This window comes from Coptis chinensis, chromosome 7 (genome assembly GCF_015680905.1).
Source record: "Coptis chinensis isolate HL-2020 chromosome 7, ASM1568090v1, whole genome shotgun sequence".
NCBI lineage: Eukaryota > Viridiplantae > Streptophyta > Magnoliopsida > Ranunculales > Ranunculaceae > Coptis > Coptis chinensis.
This window is the reverse complement of record NC_141462.1, coordinates 55,672,872-55,695,709: the sequence shown is the minus strand read 5'-3', so window position 1 is coordinate 55,695,709 and position 22,838 is coordinate 55,672,872. Positions and strand designations below refer to the sequence as shown.

The window sequence follows — 22,838 nt, the reverse complement described above, 5'->3', positions numbered from 1 at the left end:
TATTTCAATTAATAATAATTTAATGAGCTAAACCTAAGCATTGGAACCACATAATTTGTGTTCAATTCATACAATGGTTACACATCAGATGCCTACTTTAATTTAATTAAATTTTTAATTAATAAAAATTTAATGGGCTAACTTTAAGTTTGTTCCTTTTATAACAATTAACAAAATTTATAACGGCTTCTCTTCCCAATCAGTTGTGGCCTTTTGGATTGGGCTTTGTTTCTATTAGACTAAACAAAACGTAAAGAAAGAAACCAAAACGTCAACTTCTGAACTTCCAATAGACCCGCGAATTAACTCCACCATCAAGTACTGCTTAAAACAAAGTCGGCTGCTCAACAACTAAACTCAACATCTCTGACTCCAGTGTCTCTCATCCTCTCCCAACAATTTCTGATCCTTGAGATGGATTGCGACTGCCATGATGCACCACTCCTATTTTCTCAGGTAGGTTCTCTTTCGATTGTTCGATTTTCCCCCACAAACTTCTCCTTTCATTCATTGAACATTTTTTTTTTGAAACTTTGAATGAATTCAAATATGGGCATTTTCATTGCCCTTGGATTGTCAGTTTCAAGCATAAGATGACATTCTGTGGAATCCAAAAAGCTCTTTCTACATGGTTTAAATAATAAATACTAAAACGCACAAATTGAATGATTGAATGCTTTTCTCATTTATTGAATTGAATACAGACTCTTCTTTTCAATACACAGTGAAATAACAACCATTTGTCTCCACGACTCCATTCTCTTCATTTTTAAGGTTAGGTTGCTAGCAATCTTTTTTTTTTCTCCCCTTTTTTCTTTTGCAAAATGAATTCTATTGCTAATTTTATTGATTTACATTTTTTTGTTACTCAATTTTGAACTAATAGTGCCACTTGACTATTCCACACAAGCTTAAATGTTGTTGACTGAATGGTTGGTTTGTGCACACAGAAACAAACGAGAAAAAAAGCGATGGGCTTCGGACGTTAATGGTTCATGGTTAAATGGATTCGCAAGGTAAATCCCCTAATTAATTCTCGATGAATGTTAACAATTGTAATCAGAAAGGTACATTATGAGAGCCGTCATCTTCTAAACCTTCTATCTCCCTCATTCAAAAAGTGAAACAATTTTGTTTCAAGTTTATTCCAGTCCTAGGCGTTCACATTGTATGGAATGGTGTTGTTATCTCACTCTTCTTCAAAACCATCTCATTTGGTTTGCTAGATAATAAATGAAGGCATGGGCAAGACTCTGTGAAGCATGTCTTTTGTGCAACATTGAAGGTACACAAACATTTTTGAACTTCTCCTTTTCTTTGATAATGGTTCATGGCTCCATTGAATTAGGTGCATCCATTTGTATAATTCTATGTATAACTGTTCTTCTCTTATTTATTTTTAGCATCATCAATATTATAGTTCCAAATAAAAATTCAACAAACATTTAAGAACATTTCTAATTTTTTACTTTCTTCGACAAGAATCTTTAATTTCTTTTTGTATCATATTTATCGGCCAATCTCTCTCAGAATGATGATGATTGATTTGAGTCAGAATAATCATGATAAGAGAAAGTGAGATAAACGGTGTAGCTTGAAATGCAGTCTTTCCCAAGGTATGACACATTGGAATCTTATTTAATGAATCTAGGAAGTTTAAAACTAGTGTTTCCCAGCTAAAATGACATTAAAGGATTCTTTTTGAGTAACGTCAGAATCCAGCTAAAAAAAATCAGAAACCATTCCAAAAACCCTCGGAATACTGACTCTTCTATCCTGAAAATAAATTACTCTATTTTAGAACGATGATCACTCATATTCCTTCTTCTCTCAGTGGCTTCCTTCTCTTCATCTGTACCTGATATGATTATGTTTTATCAACTAGGTTCTTTGTTTGCATTGTGCAGGAACACTTATCACATGAAGATGGCCTTTCAGGTACAATTGTTTCGTGCATGTCTAAGTACGCCCTGGTTTAACTCTCGACTTCACTAAATGTTCCTTCTGAGTGTTGATTATTCACTAGCTTGAATCACATATGTTACAATTTGTAAATTTTCTATGTTCTTGGCTAAGCAATTTTTTTTATATATATTTTGGTTTAGTTTTTCTTTTCTAATTTGTTGTTTTGTTGACCAAATATGGAATTGAATTATACTTCTGAAGTGTTTGTTATATTCTAATCGATATCTGAAAAGAACTATTGTTTGTTAGAGTGCCTCAACGAAGTAACTTTTTTTTCTTAACTTCAGTCCAATGATCTAACTTGCAGCCGATCAAAACTCGACTTGACCATAATTGGAAAAGGGTATAAACTCTAATCAAGAAGCACAACTCTAATCCTGTTATCTGTTTTCCTAGAGCTTTGACATGTTAGATTCATTATTTTATTTATAATTCTTCCTTTCTTTAATTTTTTCAAGAAAAGCTCTTCATAGTAACCATACACCTAAGTTGTCATTTGACCTAAACTAGATAATTACTTAAGCTCTCTTCATATTCATCCAATGTGAATTACCTCTGCCATGAATGTGTGGTTACAAATAATCCATACAATGTATATTTTGCTTTACATCAATTTGGAAAACATTGACGTTACTAATTTTGAGTTTTTTTAGACAACTTAGTCAATGTATTGATTCAAAGGTCCATTCTCTGCCATGAATGTCTGGTTACAAATAAATCATTTTAGGCTAATAGTTTGGTTTTTGGTTTTGGCAAGAGTTTGTTATTGGTTACGCATCCTATTAATATTGAGAACCATATTACCAACACTTTGCATTGTTACCTTTCAGATTCGAAGGTGTGATCCAACATCTAGGAATGGAAAATCCAGCTCCTGCTGCGAGCCTTTCTGAAGAAGAACTACGTACAAATGGAAGGGTCAAAATAGAAAAATTGAAAGAAATGGGAAGAGACGGGCCTTACATGGTAAAACTTTATTTGGACATTTTAAATAATTTATCAATTGGTTGACCTTACTATCATAAAACAAGAGAAAATGTAAGAGGAAAGTTGTTTTTAAAAAATGTGTCCCGACTGTAGAGTTGAAGTGATAGACGACAATAAGTGAACTTCGAAGGCACATGGGGGTGTTGGTTGAAATGTAGAAACGAAATAATGATTGAAACAGAGGTGAAGAGACATTGGATTTCGTGTGTTTATAGTATGTTTTTTCTTTCAAGAGATTTGCATGGTAGTAATAGTGTTAGTAGTTATCTTCGCTTATGTGATTTTACTAAGCAAAGCAACTGCATTATTGCTCTTATGGTGATTTCCATGGAATTGCTCTTATGGTGATTTCCATGGAAATGGCATGCTTCCCTATTTTCTTTTTCATTTTCAAAATTATGTTTTTGTAAACTGTGTTTGAGATTCAAAACTTGATAATATATGAACTTTTGAGTTGAATAGGGATAACAAAAGGAACCGAATATTGGAAGGAGAGTATTGCAAGAATAGGTGTTTCCATGCCTTGCTGAGATAAACAAGGCATGTTTACTTTTTCATGGGGTTTTGTCTTTGTAGACTGTGAGTGGTTTTTTTTTAAAAAAAAAAAAAAAATGATTATTTGGGGTTTTGTATGTGTGTTATGTAGGGTGGTAGGGTAGTAGTCATTAAAAGGAGGTATTGTTAGCTAAATACCGAGGAGTACTTGGTTTTAGAAAGCTGATAGGCATATGCTTAGTGTACTGAAGGTCCTGTATTCATTTCCCAAGAATTTAGAAATCAATTGAAGTGGAAATAATGGTATATACATGTCCAGTAAGGATGTCATTGTTAAGAAAAAGTTGGGGAAAAAACCAATGTAAACTTCATATACATTTCCTATGCTAGCTTTCAAATGATATTGGGTTGTAAATTGGAATTTGTTGAGAATTTGGACTGATAAAGAAAACCCGGATTAGGTTGAGATTTTATTAGAGAGGAGACAAGTGTTTAGTGAGTATGAAACACCTTTAATTGACGAGTCGAGCGTATTAAAACCACAATAATGGTGGTGTTCCATTTTTGACTTTCTGACTCTTGGGCTAATAAACAACTTATTACTCCCAAGGCTTCATGTTATAATTTTATTTTGTGACTCTTATAAGTGCAACCCATGTCTAATAAATTTCTTTGTAATGTACGTTTATGGTGTATGTATTTCGTGAGAGTAGGTATTTTAAACTAGGTGCTGTATTTTCTGCTTTGTTTTGCCATTATTAATTAACTTGAGTATAAAGCTTTGTACTATAATGGTGCAACTATGTGTTTAACAAAGAAAGGGAGGTAGCTTACTGTTTTTTACGCCCTCTATGTAAGTATATTAATAAACTGGTCATGTTTCCAAATGCTCATTGGCTCTTGCACGTGGTAATTGATGGCTTTATTTAATGATTTCCTCCTTGAACTTTGGGGATGTGAAGAGGACTCCCAATAAGCATATTGGTTACTTGCCCAATATTTCTGTGAGTGAGCGAGCTTTCCTGGTGGGCAAAGTATGTTACCTAATTCAATTGGTTTCTAAACATTTCTGGGTGGGCTGAGTAGGCAGAGCAAATCAACTTCATGGTTTTGTCGGCAGAAGGCCATCCAAGAGTGTTTAAAGGGAATGAACTTGCTATAATGGAAATCAAAATACAGATCCCTACCATAGAGGTTTTTAATACCATAACTCTTCTTTATCATAAGAGAGAAGGAAACCGCAACTACTCATCTAAATATTTTGCTAAACTGTTTATCTTTCCTATTTAGCTCTTTTGAGCTTTACATCGAATTTATACGAATTTAATCAGGAAATGTTTCCATTAATTATATGTTTCCATATACTCATACTCATACAGTAACCGAAGGCAGAGATGTGAGGCAACTTAATCTTGCATGGGCATGGGCTTCTAAACACTTTTTAATATAACTTTCAAATAAATGTCGCACTCTTTCTTGCCCCTCTAAAGTCTCAGCTCCTCAGCTCCTCATCTCCTTAACTCCAACTCTAATCTTTACTCTCTTCATATTTGTTATCATGTAATCTCTCTCTCTTCTATCATGCTCTCTAATTTTCTGTATGTTTCTTTCTACAATTTTCCAGGGCTTTATTTTTGGAAGGGGATTCGGAGCAGAGGATGATTTCCAATAAACTTGGGATACACATGTAATGACTGAGAAATTGTCAACTGGTGATGGATTCAGATGATTTCCCGGATTACACCCCTTTCCTCCCTCAAAACCCCTCACTAATTGACACGAGGAATTCACTTCATCCACCACCACAACAGCACTGAGTATCCTTATTCCCTCAAATTTTTATGCTACTTATTTTTCTGATTTAACTTGCTGGGAAATTTGTGGCACTTTATGCCCGACTTCTTATCTCCAATTTGCAGGTGAAGGTAGATGTCTCTTGTTTGGTTTCATGCACTATTACACTAATAATTTTGTGGATTACTCAATCTATACTTTAAAGTTCGTTTAAGGTGATATTTTTATTAGAACTTGTTGTCGTGGAAACGACAACAACCTGAAAGGTTGACTGTCAGCAACTTATGCTTGCTTATGTTTCTCATTACGTGGAATGCTGGATTTGTTTTATAATATAGGATTTAATTTCAGTTTTGGTTATAAGATTGCTTTGCAGATCTTTCATAATTTTGTAGTTTGTACTTTGTACTAATCAATTTGTGGTTATTGGTGTCTTATCACTCAAAATGTTGCTTCTAAATGGACTGGTAGTTTAGGTACAAATGACTTTTTTGAAATCTTTATATTTTTTGTTCTCAGGAAAGGGTTAGCTCATTTTAACACAAACAAGGGTATGATTTTCTCTGTAATACGTATTCTAAATCGCACTTTGTCTTTCATTGTGCAGAAGCACTTATCAAATGGAAAATCTCCTTTCAAATAGACACTAACATAGTTTACCATCAACTTCAGTTTCTTTTAAATTTGCTTACCCATTTTAATTACATACTCAATTCAAAAATTTGTTCGAACAACTTATTTTACTTGGTTCAGCAAATCTTAATTTTATTTTTCCTTTCATAATTTGAAAAGCCAGATTATACTTTAATTGAATTTTTTATTGCGATAGTCGATGTAATTTCTCATAGGGTCAATCCCTTATTTAAACGGTCAATTGGTATTGTTTGTTTAATCTATCATTGCTAACGTTTGTAAGGTATCCTCAGTCCTTTAAACTAATGGCGAACAACCAATTGAGACTATTTTTTTTTCAAGCATCTAAGATATTGTTGTTATCTTACAGTCCGTATGAGAAAATACCCCAAACATTTTTATGTCTCCAAGTAAGAAAATGAAGCAAAGTCCTTGCTGATTGATATTAACTTAATTATTTATTTTTTGGGTTTACTTTTTGCAGGTTTAAAAAGGGAGTTAAATCGCGTGGTCAAGCTATTGAAACACAGAGGGACATAGAGGGTTTTGAATGGTGGATCATGGGAATGTACAAATGGTAGTACTTTGTTTTCCTTATTAGTGGTACTAAGCATAGACAAGTATTCGAAAAATTTACGCAATTTTAGATGTAAATTCTTTGATAGGTCGTTTAAAGGTATAATTTAACAAATAAACATGTGAACAATACACGGCGGTTTTCTAGCCACGCGTTTTCACAGAGAAGCTAACAAGGTGGTTGATACCTTAGCAGTTAGCATCTACTTGCTGGAGTTAGGACAAACTGATGGTGTTTGCATATCCTTTTCTCAGATAAAATTGCAACTCAATTTAGAAATGATACTCAAGACATGATATTTGATAAAACAAACTTATTCATTGTGTTTTCTTAAGGCATCTCCAATGGGGGGTGTAAAATTACACCTCCACCTAGGCTCCATGTAGGTGCCATTAGGATTTTACACCTCTAATTGTATACTATTGTATAGCTTATAAATATCCACACTCTATATACTTTCCAATGGAGAAGTGTAAAAAAATAGATTTTAAACTCGGACGTCACTTTAAGTGACGTCCCAGTTTAATGACGTCCGAGTTAAAAAATTACTTTAGAATTAGAAAGGGACGTTACTCCAAGTGACATCCGAAAATTATTTCACTCAGACGTCAGTTCCAGTGTCGCCCGGGCTTTTTATTAACTAATAGCGAGAGGGGGAATTTCCCACCCTCTCTATTAGCTAATACACTATTACCTATGGTATAGCACCCCCATTGGAGAGAGTTTTTTTTTTTTTTTTATTTGGGGTGTAAAATTTCCACTTTATACGGTTTACACCCCCCGTCGGAGATGCCCTTATAGTAGGGATTTTCATTTCACCACAGCCTGAGTTTTGCCAAAAAGTAAAAGAAAAAAGAAAAAGTATTGATTGTATGGCAAACATCAAGTGTTAAAGGTCTTTCTTCATTCCTTTTCCAAAGTGTAAAATTGATTGAATGGAATGAAATATCTTTTCTTTAGCGTAAAGAATATGTAAACCAAAGTTCTCAATTTGAAACTGTACCAGTGTTGAAGAATAGGTGGTATGAAAAAGTGTGTTCAAACTTAGTCACTGCCTATATATAGCTTCATGGGTGCTACAATTGAGGGGGAGGGAGATAGAAAGACATTGCAAGTAGGAATATTACACTTTTACATAGATACCATGAAACATCTTTTGTTGCCTGCTTTTCAGAATGACAACTTATTGTTACAACCTTAGGCTAAATTTGTATAAAAGTTATATACTCATAATGACTATGTACTCGCCTAATTGTTTTAAGGGAGTGGAATCTTGGATGTAGCCTCATTCTTACATCTTTGGAATAGATTTATTACATTGATCAAGAATAACATATGTTCTTTCTACTGATTTTAGTTTAATATAATTGATAATAGCACTTTCTAATTGTGTGTGAAAATGTGTACAAATAATTGGAATTGGTGGTATTAATATTATATTTCACAGTTATTATTATAGAAACAAATTTGTCTACACCGGTTCTTCTTTTTTCATAGCCCCCAAACAAATTATAAAACAATATCTAAAAATTATAGAAAGTATTTCAGCTGGGAGGTGATTCTAATATACGGATAAGGTATATATAGTGTAGAGAAAGTTGGTAATATCATCCGTGTCTTCGACACGGGCAATACCTAGTCTATTATAATAAAACAAAATGGATGGACAAAGGGTGGTCGGGATCACGTGGGGATCTGAGTTAGGTGTGCGTGGGGATTTGCATAAACACGTGTATGGCTTAGAACGTTTTGAAACATTTAAAATGTTACTTAATTAATGAATTAAATGTTTTGTAATAAAAACAGTCAGGACTAATTAAATATAGAGTTCCCTTAAATATAAAATGAGATGGGTGTATTTGCCTCTATTATAATAAAACAAAATGGATGGACAAAGGGTGGTCGGGATCACGTGGGGATCTGAGTTAGGTGTGCGTGGGGATTTGCATAAACACGTGTATGGCTTAGAACGTTTTGAAACATTTAAAATGTTACTTAATTATTGAATTAAATGTTTTGTAATAAAAACGGTCGGGACTAATTAAATATAGAGTTCCCTTAAATATAAAATGAGATGGGTGTATTTGCCCCATTAAAACTGAAACGTATGGAGGACTTACTGATAACCAATTGACCATATTCATTTAATTCCTATAAACGTTAAAAAAAAAAGAGGGGCTTTGGGAGGAAGGGTTGTTATTTGTAGTAAAAGTCTCAAACTTCTCACCGCTTCTCAGTTCTGAAAGGCCAACCCATAATAAAACCTCAAATGACCTGAGAAAAATAACGCTCCATAGATGGTCTGAAATAATGTTAATTTCCTCAATTTGAGCCCAAAATATAATGACTTTCATGTTCTCAAAGGTATATAAAAGGTTTATTACACCTCCTGGTCTCTCTCTCAGTCTCACTATTTTCTCTGTCTGTACAATCTCTCTTCCGTGTAGTCGAATGATCCGTCCAACTGAGAATGTGAAGAAGCATCACTTATTAGTACGTAGATTATTATATTATTGAAAAATCAGCAAAAGCTCTGTTGCTAACATGGAAACAACAGTATCATCTCTTTTGTATTCTCTATCTTTGATCATTCTTCAAGGTAATTGCTTTATGTCTTATTTCTAGACCTTTATATTAGGTTCCGGTTATAGTTCTAATCATTCAGCTTTTTCTTTCTGCTCATTTTCTATTGATGTCTTTCAGTGAATTATGGAGTTTATTAGTCATTATCCATGTAATAATAGAGTGATTACATGTCTTTCAGTGGCAACGTAATAATCTATTTACTCTAACATTATATTATTTGTGTACGTATTTATTTTTGGGATATTACTTAGCTTTCATCGATCAAGAATTTCAGAAACTGGAGAAGTGTTTAAAAAAGAATCTTATTAGAGGCTCGAGACAAGTTATACAGTGATTTGAGACAAGGAAAGTGATTCTTTCATATACCCTGCTTACAAATATTATGGATGTGACATGTTTTCTTATTTGAATCATTAGAGTATAATTAGTTGTGTTAAAAAGTGATTAGCGCTATTGTTTTTACTGCCTAATTAGGCATGTGAGCGATTGTGTTTGTTTCATATTAGGTTGAGAAATTTCTGGAAATCTTTCTTGATTGCACACGGTAGTTTCAAAGTTCAACCATTGATGTGGAAGCATCTCTATTCTTACCAATGAGATTATTTTCATTTCGTTTTAGTAACTATACTTAAGTATGATGATCGTAGGCCGTGAAAATTAGTTTCTTTATCTAAAGTCTAAACCGACCACTCTCTCACAGTTCTCATCTTCTTCATTCAAAACTCAAAAGACAAAGCTTTCTCTTATCTATCTTCACTTCCACTTCGTTAAAAAAAAACTCTCCCTCTCTCTTACTATTACGGGTTTGAATTATCAGTATCTATCAAAGTCGATTGTGATTTGAGCTTCGAATAACGTGGTGGGGCTTCAAATTTCGTGGTAATTGAACTCATGCTCTTTATTAGGGTCAGATGTTGAAGAATAATCAACCCAATGTCCCAATATGTCTTACAATTTAATTTCATCTCCTTCATTTGTTATGTTCCTGGATCTCCCATCCATCTTCACATATCTTCTTATCGATCCTCTCCTCTTCGTTTTCTCATTTTTGTAACTTCTTCTTTCAAAACACTCAAACTCGAATTGAAGACGACTATTCAGAAGAAAGACACGAGAAATACCGCGAGGAAAACATATTCAGAAGGTAATTTCCTATTTCTTGTTGATTTGCTGCACAAAGTTTGCTCCTTTAGCAACATGCACGATTACAAATTGTTATACTATTTGGGCCATTCAAACAATAGTTCCTGAGTTGAGTATAATCAAATGTAATATACAATTATAATTGGGTGTGTATGTGTTTTAAGTGGAAGGGTATTTTGACACATTGTTTTCTGATTTTTATCTATACTCCTTTGTAGCTAATGGGTGTGTGTGTATTAAATGTTTGATCAAATGCTCACATGTGGTTTTTGGTATTTTGTTTTCAGTTCAAGTAGACCCACCGTTCTATATATGTTGCTATTCAGATTTATTGATCACTATTGTCAATAGATGTACTGGCTATAGTGTGTACCCCTATAAGGAATCAAAATTAAGTCAGATTTACACAAGTCTTCACTTAATTAATATCCATTAATCTGTTAGTGTGAACTGTGAAACCCCCAATCCAAATTTGTCGGCCTTCAAGTCTTCACTCTTCCAAAATATTATTCACTTCAATATTCGTCACACAGTTTGGCATTAGGTCAGCCTTTTTCTTGCTTTGAGTGTATTGATTCTCTTATTTTTATTTTTTTCATTGATTTCATAATGTAGCATTCTTTGCATGTTGGAGGCCAAACATTATGTCAAGTTGAAACTCCATCAGCTCAGAAACTTGAGTCTGCTACCCAAAACTCCATCAGCTCAGCTCAGGTCTTGATTGGGTGTTAGTTAATGTTGTGCTTTATTTGGAGTAACCTTTCTAACAAAAAAGGGCAGTGGGGATTTCGTGGGGAGCTGTGTTTGATGGAGGGCAGGTATGGTGGGGATCGCTTTAGATTTTGGCTTGAATTCGTCAATTAATTTCCACCCGCTGCAAATTAATTGGGATAAATGGAAGAGTTTAATGAATATCCTTCATATTCGCCTTCCCAATCAATCACTCCTCACATCCTCTCTCCCCCAATTGGCTCAGAAAAAGAAAGAAAAAAAATGGAAAAATACAATTAAACACCATTAAGCTTCTCCTTACCCTATTAAAGAATTTGTAACTCCCTAAACTTTTTAGATTAAAAAAAAAACAATTTATTCCACTTTTTGCTTTCTTCCCTTTCTATATATTTATTGGGAACTACTTTTTCTTCTTCCCAGCAAAACTCCTCGAACCATTACTGCCACCGAAGCAACACTCTACCTAAGCACAGTTAATTTTTATTACTAGATTTCATTAGTTTTTTGCGATGATAATAATATTTTTACTCCCAATTTTTGGATGCAGGATTGCTTGCTTGGATTTTCATGCACAGTTGCACAAGAATGGTGTGTATATTTAAAGTTTTTCCATTAAAAAAAAAACTAAAGTTCTTTCTTGGCATATTTTAGTTTGCAAAATTGGTAAGCCTGTTACTTCTGTCCCATGTATCATTGTAACACCCTTGACATTTCCATGAAAATCCAACCTCACCATTTAAATTTTATTGTTATTTTCAATTAAAGGCAGAATGGCATACTTATAAATTAAGAGTAATAGATTTGACACTTTCCCTGGCCCCTAGCTATTTGCCTTCAACGGCTTCATGCATTCTTCAATATCAATACCAACGTCTTTCCATTTGGAAAGTTCTTATTAGTCTACTCGTCTTCTGTTAACTTCTTTTCCATATGCTAGAATTCTCTAGTTGTTGTTGGGCAGGGGGTAGACAAGAAAATAATTAAATTCTATATAATTCTATGTCACACTGGTCGAAATTAAAATGTCCATTTGAAACAGTCATTGGTATGGACTACTTTATCCATAACTTTGAAGAAGAGGAGGAAAGTCCTTTGCCTAAATATTTGATGGACAAATAAACACATAAGCTATGTTCTGAAATGGTGTTTCATTTATTTTGACCTTGGAAAGCTTTCATTTTTTTTGATTAATTATGTGTAGTGGCGTGGGGGGTTGCTAAGAGGAAGAAATACATGATGTGAACTTGCATGGTGAAGGTCTCTGTAGCATGTACCATGTTTTCTACAATAGTGTTGACTTGGCATAAGGGTTGAGGGCTTTGTAATTGTGATTGAGGAACAATCATTGTGAGTCATTAATGATATCAGTTTTTCGTGATAAGCATCAATAGTAGAATATACCAAATACGAAACAAAGTTGTTAAGTTGGTAAATGTTTATTGTGGATTTGTTTCGAAGATACATAGCCAACTTCATTTACATGTATACCATTTTGCTTTAGCATTTCAAACGTAAATAGTTAAGTTACTTATCAGGTATCCCCTATGATGTGACATATTTTTTCATTCCAAGCTTCATTCCCTTTTTCTTTTGGTTTTGGTTTTTTTCTTAATTATGATGCGATCAATATACTCAACTCTTTTTCCTTTTTTTTTTTGTGAGCCAATATTCTCAAAATTTTATAACATTGTCTGGTGTTATAATCCTACTATTTGTGTGCATGGTAGAAGCCAGGTAAACGAGGCTATGTCGCTTATGGAAGAAATGGAATTCACAGAAGTTTGCTAGGGCTTGCTTTTGGAAATTCCAATGTAAGAGTATACTAATGGGATTTGTAGATATGTTCATGGAATTGCCAAATTGGCAACTTTTGTGATAAACATTACCAAACTAATTATGACACCATGAGTCTCGAATGCCTATTATTTGAAACACCAAGAGGAGTTACCAAAATTAAAATAATAAAACCTATTTAGTATCCACTAAATTTACAATAATGAAATTTGAAACAGTCGAGTACTTTAGAAAGACTTTGCACTCAATTCTTTAGAAAGCCTAGCAAACGTGTGCGGTTTGTATTCCAAACTAACGGAGTCATTGGAGTTTATTTTTTCTCCGCCAAAAAAATTATTTGATTTTTCAAGAATCCCATTAGTGCGTGGCAGTCATTACTCCCTCTTTGGCTTCCTCTCTCCCAATACTAAATCCAAATTTTCCTTTTTCTTCACTAGAAAATTAATTGGGTTATTCAAGACTACCATTAGTATAGTCGTTACTCCCCCGTTTCTCCGTTTTCCTCTCCTATTCAATTCAATTATTCAATAGAACCCACTCTCTTTCCCAAGATCATGTTCCCAAATTTGCTCAAACTCACTTGCTGTAACCATCCCCCATAACTCTATCTAGAAGGGTTCTATAAGGTATAAGACAATTGCAATTTCCAATATCATTGTCTAAGTCTTCCTGTCTTCGGCAATTTCTTGGAACTTTTTTCAGTCATTGTTCATTGGGCGAATCTTGATTCCAATTTCATAATTTAATTAAATTTGATACTTGTAGAGTTTTTCATTCTTTTTCTTTTTATTAACGATACAATTATACAATTCCAATTCACTTGGCAAGCTTTCCATTTTCTGATTTCTACAATTGAACAAGTTCAACGAATTCGCTCACATTTTGTAAGTTTTCATTTTTTTCATTTCGAATTCACCTATTTTAGTTTGAATGAAACTATGCAAGCCTTATTTTAGGTTGCGAAATGGTTTTAGATTGCATCATTCAACTTGGATAACTAATAAAGTTATGCAGAATGTTTTGTGTTTTTTGCTTACATACATTTCGTAAAGACCATTATAGGAATCAAAGCTTTTCATAGATTTTTTGTTTTCGTGGTATGTGTTCTCAACTGTCAATACAATATTGAGAACTAATGATGTAGTCTGTGTGCTCCATCTTACTTTTATAAACCACATGTCACTGAGGTGTTAAATATACTCGGTTTGCGAGTATATTGGAAGAAATGACAAATTTCAGAGGTTGTACTAATGCCAACCGACGTGTATTGTTTTTTTGAGTGTATGTGCAATGTCAGATGCTTCAGTGAAAACCAAGAAAGGTCGGTGATCCAGACCCCCCCCCTCCGAGTTGATATGCATTATTCAATTGATTTTTTTTTTTTTTTTTTTTTTTAATTTTGATATAGTTGCATGCCGTTTTGTATATTTCTAGACTCTAGGTGCAAGTGTTACAAGGAGTGTTATGAAGGATTGTGTGGACTTGGTGTTTCAAGACCTCATTGAACTTCTTAATTGGCTTTCGAAATTAACAACTAGAAATAAAAATGTAAGTATGTTGGAAAGTGTTCCCAGCTCACTTTCACATATTTTTTTGTTACTGATGCTTAATTTCGATATTTTCTTGGGTGAAAATGTTTCATTTATCGAAGAGAGGGTGTAACAGCTGAGACCTGTGTTCCAGTTCTATGTGAGCTAATTAACATTATGCAAGATCTGCAATGGCACTGAACAAATACCAACTTTACATAATATTTTAGTCATGCCTTTCTGTAAAAGAAGAGGTGTTTTGGTGGGGATTAACCCGTTAATAATTGTGGAATGACTTTGTATTAATTGTCATTAATTTTGGGGTTAGTTGAATTTTCAGGGTTCCGAGTCAAAGCTTCAGTAGATATATCTAACAAAAGCTTTGCATGATAACTGACTTGAGAAGTAAACTCATGTGTTTGATGCTGTAGTTTATTTTTGTTGAAATGTTTGCTTGGTGAAGACTGAAGAGGCTTAACTTTGTTATATGAGTTACCAAAGAAAGTTAAGACATGATGAATCTTCATAATTATTTTTATCCATGCATGGTCAATTCATGAATGTTTTTCATTCTGTATGTTTGCAAGATTACTATGGCATGTAGCTACTTTGACTAAACACATTTGAAAACATGCAAAGAAAAGAACTGGTTATGCTAATTCAATATTTCAATGAGGTCCAGGTGCGCTATGAAGACAAAGTTGCAATTACTAGATTTTATTTCATGAAAAGCAATATTCTATAGTTCTTGCTGAAAGATAGTCTTCAAAATAACTAAACAAGCTTCCTTTTATAGTCATGAGGTTTTGCCTTAATCAAGTAGTTTATTCATATCTATTGTTTGGTTATGTGAGTGTGTCATTTTACTTGAGAATATGGCTCACAGTGTGCTCAGACTACTCAATTTAATTTTATTTTAAAGATTAGAAAATTAAAGATTAGAAAATTGTCTTGAAAATCAATATTTATGTGTCTATCGCTCGAGAAAACGGTGATTGTTTAACATTTTTCCACGATTGATGTATTGGACAATGTTTAATATGGATGTATATGAAGTTATGAACAAGTTCATCAAAAAGTGTCAAAAGTGTATGAACCTTAAATATCACCCAAACTACAGTTCTCTCTCCTCTCTTCTCTTTTTCTTCTCTCTACTTGTCTCCTCTCTATTCTCTCTAAAGCGGTCTCTTTTTCTCTCCCCATCTCCTTCTCTTTATACCCCCTCCCCCTTCTTTCTCGATCATCCATCTGTCCTTCCATCTGACGGTTTTCTCCTATGCCTTACCTATGCCACGTCCGCGATCTAGGGTTCTGCGGCTATGTTCCCATACTCCTTGGTTTATATCTCTATGCTGCATCCCATTCGGTGTCCCGCTGACCTGGTCTCTTTCGTGGCTATGTTCCCATGCCTTCCGGCTATTGTATTACGCTGCATCCCCACGATGTCCACTGACCTGGCACCCTTTTCCTGATTGAGCCCCCACAAATGCCCCTTCTCGACTCTGCGGTCCTAGTTATGGACCCGGGGTCGAGAACACTCTTCGCCTCGTTCTCTGTGCAATTTAATACCCACTCCTTGGGTTGCGTGTGATGGTGATTGCAATCATCATTTTCGGCCGCCTCTCGTACCTTGTGCTGCCACGCGTCTCTTTTTGGCTAGCTCACTGTCTCATAGCTTCGGTTTCCCCAACTTTCTGCTCTTACCTTTTTACCCCCCGTCCCTTCGATTCTCCCAACTTCTTTAAAAGTACCCTTTTACCCATCTACTATATAACCTCCTCTCCTTCTCCTTCCTCTTCCATTTCACCTTCTACGTTTCTCTTTTGCGCCTTCTACTGTTCTACCCCTTTTCTCTCCTCCGGCCAACTTCCAGCTTGTGGGTACATCCTCTCTTCTTTGGTGAACTTCTTCCTTTCCGAGCATTCTCTTTGGGCTACTCACTTCTCTACTAGCTTCCTTTGGTAAGTTTTCTATGCCTGACTTTTTTTTTAGTTTTCACTTTTATTTGAAATTATTCAACTTCTCGCACCTGTTTATCCCCTCACTCGATGTCGGGTTTTGAATCTGGTGGCTCTTCGTCTTCTTAGTCCAATGGGGTAGCGTCTCTGCCCCCTTCTGTCCATGCTGCGGTCCCCTCTACTTCTGGCTGCCCAGTCTCACTATTGCCACCCCCTTCCCGGTACCGTAAACCTAATTTGGCCGCAATTAGGGCTGCTTATGGCATTCCAGCTGACATAGTTTTAGAACACGTGCCATCTATCACTCACTACCCCCACCTGGTTCCCCGACGTCCGGGGTACCTTGTAGTCACGGTGGGTCAAATTGTCGCCGGTTTGCTGCTACCTTTTACTTTATTGAATGTCGAGGTATGTAATCATTTCAACATTCCCCCTTGCCAAGGCATAAGGAATTTTTGGAGAGTTATGTATGCTGCGAACTTGTACAATAAGACCGGAGACCTCAAGATCACAAGCCGTGACATCTTTTCTCAATATTATATCAAGAAAAGTACCAAAGATGTCGGTGTAGGGTACCAGTCTTTTTGTGTGCGCCCTCGCAAGAAGACCTTCCTACTTCACGTCACCACCTCAGATAAAGTGTGGCATCACTACCCGTTGTATGTATCAGGCCAATTTCTGTCCGCGGACCTTCCTTCCGATTTATCTCTTAACCACCTTGCTTTCATACCCCACAGTGCGTATCTCTGTTCTTCCCTTCTCTCTTGATATATTGTCCCTGTTAATCCTGACCATGGTTTCTCTTTATTTTGCAGGTTGGCGGTCTGATTCCAAGTCTCAAATCTACTCTGGCATTTCGAGTCCTATCTTTCAAAGGCTTCGAGACCTCAGCCCCAACTAAGCCGCACTCCTGGACATCCATCCTACTACTGCGACTCCACTATTACCAGTCCCCAACCTATGCAATATAGGCAAATTTTCAGCTCCTTTTTACCGCCCTCCCCTTCCCAAAGAATGCAAACCCCGAGCATCCCCTCCTCCAAAGAAAAGGTCCCACTCCCACGCATCCCGCCATAAACACCCCAGAACCTCCACCCCTTCCCCCGTCTCCCGTGAATCTCAAGACCCTCACAACTCCTCCGTTCCAGAAGACGTCCCTTCCTTCCGATCTATCTCCGACTGGGACGATCAATATACCTCTCCTACTAAAGACATGGATGTTCATAAACAGAAGCTGTTTGACAACAATACTGATGAGGAAGATCTGAGAGAGGTTCCATCCACTGAGGTTTGGGCACCCGTTGAACAACCACCCTCCAAGAGGCCGCGGATCTCTACCTCCGAAGAGCCCGATCCCGCCACTCAGAAGGCCACAACATTGGAAGAGCCCACCTCTAACTCTTCACCCCCCAGCCCGCCGTTTCCCCCCGCGCGTCGCCGCGAAAAAGAATCGACTCAGCTCTGCCTCGCCCCAAAGATCGCCCCCCTATAGGCCGGGACTTCGTCCCATATTCAAGGTGCGCAACCGCAGAGTAAATATGGCAGACTCCACTCTAGACAATGCCGTTGTCGCCTCCTCCTTGTTTTATAACGCTCACCTGCTCAAGGACATAGCGTATGCAGAAGGAGGCTCGTTCGACCAGCACCGTACTTCATTGTACACCAACTGGGAAAGGGTACCTCTCTCTCTCTCTCTCTCTCTCTCTCTCTCTCTCTTTTACCTTTTTCTTTGGTCTCAGGTGAGCATGGACATCTCCTTTATGATCCGCGGTCTCTTCAGTGCCAAAACTAAGGTGACAGCCTTGGAGCAGGAGCTTAATGGCCCGACTGGCTTGAGAGCGGCCTATACCGGCCTCTAATCGGATTTGGCCAAACTCAAGGCCCAGGACGAGCTCGAGTCTGCGGAGAGTCACACCAACGGTACATAGACCAGGTCAATGAACGTCTGAACCAGCAACGACAGTCGCTCCTCCAGCACCATCAACTTAACTTGGATGCACTCTCCCAACAACATCAGGAGGCCATGGAGGCACTCAAATAGAAGCACCAGGAGGACTCTGATGCTTTGTCGCAACAGAACCTGGCCGACATGAACACACTCCGCGATCGCTTCAAACTTCTGGCCGACAAGAGGGTGGCCAAAAAACTCCAAGAAGAGCTTGAGAGGATCACCTGAGAAGGCCGCCTTATCCCTGAAAGGCCTGTCACTCCTGTGATCGATTCCCCAAAGCCACTGGGGAAGCGTTGTCAGCTCAAGAGGTCCTTCCTGAACATCTAGTGATCGTGGAGCCTTCTACCCTTGAGACAACCGTGGTACTACCCGAAGAAACTACGGAAGATATCCACACTGCTGCTACCCAACAAGTTGTTGATGTGTTGCCCGTCCATTATTCTACTTCTGAAATGATTTAGTGAACTTTGTTTTGTAATAAGATATTTGTACTTTCCCGGACCTGTTGTTTGTCACACTTCTCCTTTCGACATTATTTCCTTTAACATGATATTGGATTTTGTATGCTATGTTGTTGCCTATTTATCTTTTGATTCTAACTATCTGCTTAGATTACAACCTCTCCTTATGCAAATCTCTACTTCTTTCCTTCCACTACCTTGCCCCTGTTTCTTTATCTGGCTTGATCTGGCTTTCAAGTCTGCTGGGATGACTTCCATAGCTCCCGACTCACTCCATCTCTAGGGTCAGCAAAGGTCTAATCCCCTCCGCTGCCTTCCTCTCTGGTAGGCGTTGAAGTCAGCTGGGGTCACTCTCCTTGCCCCATGTATCTCGATTGGCTTTCAAGCCTGCTGGAACAACTCCTCTTGTTCCAGGCTCTTTCCATCTCTAGTGTCAGCGAAGGGCTCATTCCCTCCGCTGCCTCTCCCTCTGTGAAGCGTTCATGCCTGCTGGGGACACTCTCCTTGCCCTATTTATTCTTTAAGCATTACACATAGCAAATACATTTCCATTCACAAAAGTGATGTGGTTTTATTCATTTACATACAACTCTAGTTCACTGTTCTGGACCTTCCTTACATTGCTTGGTGCCTTCATTACATTCAGTTGTAATTTTTTTTCAACATTCTTATATTCCAAGGCTTTTCTATCAGTTTACCCTTCATGGTCTGCAACTTATAAGTACTAGAACCTCCCACTTCCACCACGGTGTACGACCCTCCTAATTAGGACCCAACTTCCCATCCTTCTCTTCTTTTGTACTCGGTGTCACCCAGCATAGTACCAATTCTCCTATCTTGAAACACCGTGGTCTGACCCTCTTGTTGTATAGTCTCTGCAATCTCCTGTGATACTCCTCCAGTCGAATGCGAGCTGAGTCTCTTTTCTCTTCTACCAGGTTCAAGTCCCCTGCCAATATGCGCCAATTCGATCCCCCCTCCATAGCCTTGGTTCTCATAGTAGCCGCCACCATTTCTGAAGGAATTGCGGCCTCGACGCCATATGCTAAGGCGAAGGGGGTCTCCTTGGTGCTTGTCCGCGGTGTGGTTCGGTAAGCCCAGAGCACATGGTTCAACTCGTCGGCCAACGTGCCCTTCTTATCTTCCAATTTCCTTTTCAGATTGTTCATTATTGTTTTGTTAGAAGATTCCGCCTGTTCGTTACCCTCGGGGTTGTAGGGGGCAGAGAATCCTTGTTTCACCTTGTACGCCTGTAGAAACGCCGCTACCTTAGCTCCCATGAACTGGGTCCTATTGTCGGGAAAGATGGCATACGACAACCCAAATTGACATATGATGTTCTCCCATAGAAACTTAATCACTTGCGTCTCTTTGACTTGTTGCAAAGGGACGGCTTCTATCCATTTAGTAAAATAGTCTGTGGCTACCAGCATATATCTCCTTTTGCCGCTGGCCATGGGCCCACATGGCAAAAGGCCACGGACTCGAGACATTATGCAAGGGTTCCGTGGGGGCGAATATCAGCTGTGAGAATCTTTGACACTTGTCGCATTTCTTAGCAAAGTCCACTGCGTCCTTATTCATATGGGGCCAAAAGTAGCCTTGTGTTAAGAGTCGGGCGCAGTAGTCCTTCCTGCAAAATGGCTCCCACAGTCCTCCTTCGTGCAATTCTGCCAGAACCTCTGATGCTAACCGCGGTCCCAGACATTTTAACAAGGGCCCACTGAAGTTCTTTCGGTATAATTCACCTTCCACCAAAACATATCTCTGAGACGTTTGTTCCTATCTTCTCTTTTCTTTCTTGTCCGTCACCTCCTTTCCCTCCAAGAAATATCTAATGGGATCCATCCATCCCCCTTCTTCTTCAGTAACCTGACACACCTCTACCACCTCTTCCGTGTTTGGCTTATCCAATCTCCCTACCTGTATCGTCCTTTCCTCTGACCCAGGCATGGTTGCCGCAATGTATGCTAGTGCGTCCGCGTGCCTATTCTCACTGTGACCCAGATGTACAAATTGGAGCTTCTCAAACTTGCTGGATCTCTCACGCACAACCTTCAAATACTTAGCCATTCGCGGGCACCAAGCAGCGAACCCTCCATTAGCTTGACACACCACGAGATTTGAGTATGAATACACGATCAGTTCCTTTACTCCCAGATCCTCAGCCATTCTCAATCCCCCTATCACTGCCTCATACTCCACTTCGTTACTGGATGCTGCGAAACCTAACTTCATGGTCTGTTATATTATGTTATTATCAGGTGTAACCAACACAACTTTTATGCCGCTGCATGCGTCAGTGGCAGACCCATCTGTGAATACCCTCCATCCATTCCTCTTATCCCAAGGGTCCAGTAAGTCGGGCTCCACATCCCTCTCTGGTTCCATGACCATCTCTTCCCCCCAAGTGGGATCCTCGGCGAGGAACTCAACCAGAAACTCCGCCATCGCCTGCACCTTCTCCGCGGTCCTTACCTGATATTGTTGTCATATGCACTAAACATCACTGCCTACTTCAACATTCTCCTTGACTTTTCTGTCCTTAATACTTGTTTGAGAGGTAGGTTTGTCACCACCACCACGGAGTGCAACTCAAAGTAGGGCTTCAACTTCAGAGCCGAGAAGATTAATGCCAGGGCATACCTCTCGATTCTACTATACCGCATCTCTGCATCCAGCAACGTTTTGCTTTGAAAATACACCGGTTTCTCCACTCTATCTACCAGACGGATAAGTACTGAACTTACTGCATACTCGGTGGCTCCCAAATACAAGTTCAACTTCTCCCCTTCTTCTGGCCGAGACAATAAAGGAGCCTTGCCCAAGTACCCCTTCAACTTTTGAAATGCCTCCTCGCATTCCGCTATCCATGAGAAATCCAGGGTACTTCTCAGCAACCGATATAGTGGTCTGCATTTATTAGATGACTTAGAAATGAATCTGTTCAACACCGCCACCCTTCCAGCTATCCGCTATACCTCCTTAACATTCTGCAGTGATGGCATCTCTATCAAGGCTCTTATCTATTCCGGATTAGCCTCTATTCCCCGATGAGTTACGATGTAGCCCAAGAACTTTCCCGTGGTCACTTCGAATGTGCATTTCTCTAGATTCAACTTCAAATTGTACTTCCGTAGTATCCTGAATGTCTCTCGTAAGCCCTCTAAATGCTCCTCCTCGGACATGTTTTTTTCCACCATGTCATTTATGTATATTTCAATCCCCTTCCGAATCTTGATTTCGAACATTTTCTCTCCCAATCTTTGAAAAGTGGCTCTAGCATTCTTCAGCCCAAATGGCATCCTTGTATACACGTGCCGCCTTCTACCACAAATGTTGTTTTCTCCTGATCTGGTCCATACATCGCGACCTGGTTATACCCCATAGACGCATCCATGCATGAGAATATTTTGTACCCTGCTGTCCTATCCACCAACTCATCTACCTGCGACATGGGATAGCTATCCTTCGGACACTCGGTATTCACATCCGTGAAATCGACGCACATACAAACCTTGCCATTCTTTTTAGGTACCGCGACTATGTTAGACAACCAGTCTGTGAATTCAACTTCTTGAATTATCCCCGCCCCTTTCAGCCTCGCGACTTCCTTACGTATTCCCTCGGCATATTTAGGTCTAATGTCGCGCATCCTTTGCCTCACTGGTTTGGCGTCTTTCTTCATGTGCAAGTGGTGACAAGCAAATTTAGGGTCCAACCCAGTAACCTCCTCTATCGCCCAAGCAAACACATCTTTGTTTTCGGACAAGAACTGTATCAACTTACTCTTCCATTATTCTGGCAAACTGGATCCTATCGATGTGAACTTCTCTTCATCCCCCTTTCTAATATTCACCAACTCAATCTCGTCGAGCGTCTTTGGTTCCTTCGATGGTTCAGCCTCCCTCTCCGCCAAGGTGTACTGTAATTGTTATGCCTGCCTCTTCCTAGGAGTGGAAGTCTCTCCTTCTGGACTGCGGATCAACCGCTTTACTGTTCCTCGATGATTGTTCTTGGTAGTTACCTGATCGCCGTAGACCTCATACATGCTGGTAGGTGTGGGAAACTGTATCACTTGATAGTACGTTGATGGGACCGCCTTCATCTCGTGAATCCACTGCCTTCCTAAGATTGCATTAAACTGTGAAGTTGAATCTACCACTATGAATCGGGCAAAAACCGTCACTCGTCCTGTTGTCACGGGCAGTAATAGTTCCCCCATGGGCTTTG

The 22,838-nt window shown here is 38.3% G+C and overlaps 1 long non-coding RNA gene across 1 annotated transcript; it reads left to right on the top strand.

Annotated features, from left to right (window-relative positions):
• Nucleotides 1-372: 372 nt before the first annotated feature.
• On the top strand, nt 373-1,334 carry LOC147488045 (uncharacterized). The gene is made up of 4 exons (XR_015200748.1): nt 373-456; nt 705-774; nt 951-1,016; nt 1,227-1,334. It is a non-coding gene; the product is annotated as an uncharacterized LOC147488045 (long non-coding RNA).
• Nucleotides 1,335-22,838: the final 21,504 nt, after the last annotated feature.